This window comes from Thermobia domestica, chromosome 18 (assembly GCF_964235325.1).
Source record: "Thermobia domestica chromosome 18, izTheDome1.hap1.1, whole genome shotgun sequence".
In the NCBI taxonomy this organism is placed as follows: Eukaryota; Metazoa; Arthropoda; class Insecta; order Zygentoma; family Lepismatidae; genus Thermobia; species Thermobia domestica.
This window is the reverse complement of record NC_137471.1, coordinates 13,217,260-13,223,310: the sequence shown is the minus strand read 5'-3', so window position 1 is coordinate 13,223,310 and position 6,051 is coordinate 13,217,260.

Genomic DNA, 6,051 nt, shown 5'->3' with positions numbered 1-6,051 from the left:
ATAGTTGGTGTACGATATTAAAACAGAAAACTGTTACGTGAAAACGAAGATGTTAGCTTAAAAGATCGTTGTGAGCGGAAGCTTCTCTGTTTCCGGTCAGTATCTGGCAATAATGGCAGAATATCTAAACACTGTATCAGGAATTTCGAAGTATTCTGTATGCAATGTACCTAATAGAAACACTTTATTAATTTGCTATTTTAGCATATACTAGAGTGTCAATTACCCACTTCGCTGGGTTAAAATAATATATATGTACCGTTAGCCAGCCACTTTTTACTATTACGGAAACACTCTCTGATATCGTTCATTTTCGATCATTTTAATTTATCCCTCAGTTCTTCCTCCCTCAAGTTGCTGGACTAAATTTGGATTTAAACGACATCAGAAGTGTCACTGTTCATTTCAGCGACCCCGAAAACTATGGATTCGGCTCTGATATTGATCATTTTCGATCATTTCTATATCTCACAACCTCCCACTCCTTTATGTTGTACCGTCAAAGTAAAATGATAAAAACCATTCCAGTCCTGAACCTCATCTATGTTAAAAATTTGATCAAGGTCGAAAGGGTGGTTCAAGAGTTATTAAAAGTCATAAATATAGTCACATTTTTATTTATATAGATAGATACAAACACTTTCCAGAAGTTGATGCTTTCTACTTAAGGTAAGTGTAAAAGCTTGACTATCGGCAACAGATGGCTGCACGTATCTCGAACCTTGTGAATGTTGGGAACGACACTATCCACAATAGTTGAATCCACTTCAAGAGATGAATGTATTTTGTTGGGAACGACAATATCCACAATAGTTGAATCCACTTCAAGAGATGAATGTATTTTGTTGGGAACGACAATATCCACAATAGTTGAATTCGCTTCAAGAGATGAATGTATTTTGTTGGGAACGACAATATCCACAATAGTTGGATCTGCTTCAAGAGATGAATGTATTTTGTTGAGAACGACAATATCCACAATAGTTCAATTCACTTCAAGAGATGAATGTATTTTGTTGGGAACGACAATATCCACAATAGTTGAATTCGCTTCAAGAGATGAATGTATTTTGTTGGGAACGACAATATCCACAATAGTTGGATCTGCTTCAAGAGATGAATGTATTTTGTTGGGAACGACAATATCCACAATAGTTGAATCAGCTTCAAGAGATGAATGTATTTTGTTGGGAACGACAATATCCACAATAGTTGGATCCGCTTCAAGAGATGAATGTATTTTGTTGGGAACAACAACATCCACAATAGTTGAATCCGCTTCAAGAGATGAATGTATTTTGTTGGGAACGACAATATCCACAATAGTTGAATCAGCTTCAAGAGATGAATGTATTTTGTTGGGAACAACAACATCCACAATAGTTGAATCCGCTTCAAGAGATGAATGTATTTTGTTGGGAACGACAATATCCACAATAGTTGAATTCACTTCAAGAGATGAATGTATTTCGTTGGGAACGACAATATCCACAATAGTTGAATCAACTTCAAGAGATGAATGTATTTTGTTGGGAACGACAATATCCACAATAGTTGGATCTGTTTCAAGAGATGAATGTATTTTGTTGAGAACGACAATATCCACAATAGTTGAATTCGCTTCAAGAGATGAATGTATTTTGTTGGGAACGACAATATCCACAATAGTTGAATTCACTTCAAGAGATGAATGTATTTTGTTGGGAACGACAATATCCACAATAGTTGAATTCGCTTCAAGAGATGAATGTATTTTGTTGGGAACGACAATATCCACAATAGTTGGATCTGCTTCAAGAGATGAATGTATTTTGTTGAGAACGACAATATCCACAATAGTTGAATTCACTTCAAGAGATGAATGTATTTTGTTGGGAACGACAATATCCACAATAGTTGAATTCGCTTCAAGAGATGAATGTATTATGTTGGGAACGACAATATCCACAATAGTTGGATCTGCTTCAAGAGATGAATGTATTTTGTTGAGAACGACAATATCCACAATAGTTGAATTCACTTCAAGAGATGAATGTATTTTGTTGGGAACGACAATATCCACAATAGTTGAATTCGCTTCAAGAGATGAATGTATTTTGTTGGGAACGACAATATCCACAATAGTTGGATCTGCTTCAAGAGATGAATGTATTTTGTTGGGAACGACAATATCCACAATAGTTGAATCCACTTCAAGAGATGAATGTATTTTGTTGGGAACGACAATATCCACAATAGTTGAATTCGCTTCAAGAGATGAATGTATTTTGTTGAGGACGACTATATCCACAATCGTTGAATCTGCTTTAAGAGATGAATGTATTTTGTTGGGAACGACAATATCCACAATAGTTGAATCAGCTTCAAGAGATGAATGTATTTTGTTGGGAACGACAATATCCACAATAGTTGAATTCACTTCAAGAGATGAATGTATTTTGTTGGGAACGACAATATCTACAATAGTTGAATCAACTTCAAGAGATGAATGTATTTTGTTGAGAACGACAATATCCACAATAGTTGAATTCGCTTCAAGAGATGAATGTATTTTGTTGGGAACGACAATATCCACAATAGTTGAATCAGCTTCAAGAGATGAATGTATTTTGTTGGGAACGACAATATCCACAATAGTTGAATTCACTTCAAGAGATGAATGTATTTTGTTGGGAACGACAATATCCACAATAGTTGAATCAACTTCAAGAGATGAATGTATTTTGTTGGGAACGACAATATCCACAATAGTTGGATCTGCTTCAAGAGATGAATGTATTTTGTTGAGAGCGACAATATCCACAATAGTTGAATCAACTTCAAGAGATGAATGTATTTTGTTGAGAACGACAATATCGACAATAGTTGAATTCGCTTCAAGAGATGAATGTATTTTGTTGGGAACGACAATATCCACAATAGTTGAATCCACTTCAAGAGATGAATGTATTTTGTTGGGAACGACAATATCCACAATAGTTGAATTCACTTCATGAGATGAATGTATTTTGTTGGGAACGACAATATCCACAATAGTTGAATTCACTTCAAGAGATGAATGTATTTTGTTGGGAACGACAATATCCACAATAGTTGAATTCACTTCAAGAGATGAATGTATTTTGTTGAGAACGACAATATCCACAATAGTTGAATTCGCTTCAAGAGATGAATGTATTTTGTTGGGAACGGCAATATCCACAATAGTTGAATCAACTTCAAGAGATGAATGTATTTTGTTGAGAACGACAATATCCACAATAGTTGAATCAGCTTCAAGAGATGAATGTATTTTGTTGGGAACGACAATATCCACAATAGTTGAATTCACTTCAAGAGATGAATGTATTTTGTTGGGAACGACAATATCCACAATAGTTGAATCAACTTCAAGAGATGAATGTATTTTGTTGGGAACGACAATATCCACAATAGTTGGATCTGCTTCAAGAGATGAATGTATTTTGTTGAGAACGACAATATCCACAATAGTTGAATCAACTTCAAGAGATGAATGTATTTTGTTGAGAACGACAATATCCACAATAGTTGAATTCGCTTCAAGAGATGAATGTATTTTGTTGGGAACGACAATATCCACAATAGTTGAATTCGCTTCAAGAGATGAATGTATTTTGTTGGGAACGACAATATCCACAATAGTTGAATTCACTTCATGAGATGAATGTATTTTGTTGGGAACGACAATATCCACAATAGTTGAATTCACTTCAAGAGATGAATGTATTTTGTTGAGAACGACAATATCCACAATAGTTGAATTCGCTTCAAGAGATGAATGTATTTTGTTGGGAACGACAATATCCACAATAGTTGAATCAACTTCAAGAGATGAATGTATTTTGTTGGGAACGACAATATCCACAATAGTTGAATTCGCTTCAAGAGATGAATGTATTTTGTTGGGAACGACAATATCCACAATAGTTGAATCAACTTCAAGAGATGAATGTATTTTGTTGAGAACGACAATATCCACAATAGTTGAATTCACTTCAAGAGATGAATGTATTTTGTTGAGAACGACAATATCCACAATAGTTGAATTCGCTTCAAGAGATGAATGTATTTTGTTGGGAACGACAATATCCACAATAGTTGAATCAACTTCAAGAGATGAATGTATTTTGTTGAGAACGACAATATCCACAATAGTTGAATTCACTTCAAGAGATGAATGTATTTTGTTGAGAACGACAATATCCACAATAGTTGAATTCGCTTCAAGAGATGAATGTATTTTGTTGGGAACGACAATATCCACAATAGTTGAATTCACTTCAAGAGATGAATGTATTTTGTTGGGAACGACAATATCCACAATAGTTGAATTCGCTTCAAGAGATGAATGTATTTTGTTGAGAACGACAATATCCACAATAGTTGAATTCACTTCAAGAGATGAATGTATTTTGTTGGGAACGACAATATCCACAATAGTTGAATTCACTTCAAGAGATGAATGTATTTTGTTGGGAACGACAATATCCACAATAGTTGAATCAACTTCAAGAGATGAATGTATTTTGTTGAGAACGACAATATCCACAATAGTTGAATTCGCTTCAAGAGATGAATGTATTTTGTTGGGAACGACAATATCCACAATAGTTGAATTCGCTTCAAGAGATGAATGTATTTTGTTGGGAACGACAATATCCACAATAGTTGGATCTGCTTCAAGAGATGAATGTATTTTGTTGGGAACGACAATATCCACAATAGTTGAATCTGCTTCAAGAGATGAATATATAAACTACTTCCAATGGGAAAATGAATCTATTATAAGAGAGTACTCTGAATAATTTTTGATTATTTTGTTTTATTCTTGTGCTGAGCACTTAATTTCATGCTACAGAAGCATGTTTCCAACAATGTAAGTTTGTTAACAATGACAAAATCAGAAGTGTGCACCGATTATTCTCTAATTGTTGATTTGTCTGAAGCATTTTTTTTTCTCTCTCTACCCTCACCAACTGTTTTTAAGTTGGTCAAATGAAAAGGGTGAGGTTAGATTTACATCGAAGTTACACCACCCGAGTATGACGTAATGTCAAGTGATATTATTATAGAGTAAAGGTGGTACAAAACGAGCTTTGTGGAGATTCTAACCTCCTTCGCTCGCTGACGCTTGCTCAGCTGTTTCGTAACGTAAGTAAATAATTTTTTTTATCCATTATATATTACGTAAAGGGTTAATGAGTATTATCTCTTATCTTATTTTAATGATAAAAGTGTTATTAATTCTTTTAAAATTAAAAAAAAATCCTTTGTACCGGATTTGAACCCACGCCAAAAGTGACTATCATACTAGTCGGTGCGTTAACATGCTCGGCCACGAGGCATGGACAACAGTTAGCGTTTGAGTTAGCGTTAGGCCTCTATGTATGCTACGTGGGGAGAAACGGATAACTTTAACCAACCAGAACCGTGTATTAACTCCTATGGCTAAAGTCGAGTATGATTAAAATACATGCGTCTCTGAACTAACTTTGAACATTTCTCTTTTTGCAAGTTGATCCAATTATTGTGAATATGGTTCCTCTCTCTACAAAATACATTGGAAAATAGTGGATACGCGCTGCCATCTCCTTTACACTCCCCTTAAAGTAATGGTCTAAGAACTATGTAATTGTAAACTCATAATTGAGCTGCACGTACACCCCTGCTTCACTTTACGAAAATAACGTTTACTCACTCAAGTGTTAAAATGTAACAGGAAAAGCTTTTTTTTTTTTTTATGGGAAACAAGACTGTATAAGATGCAGATGCGAAGAAAAGGAAAGATCATTTTAAAAAAAAATCTTTTAGAGTAGTAAACAAGTTTAAAAAGTAAACACTCACGTTTTTCGTAGCATACGTCAAGAATATGAAGTCGAACCAAAATGCTAATGATGCGAACATATGTGTGCTTTGGGATAAACCAATTAGTTTGGAGAAACTTTACTACTTTGCTTCTTTCGCTACGCGTGTGTTTTTTCAATATGGAAATGGGTGTGAAGTGTGACATATTTACTAGTGTTCTAGAAA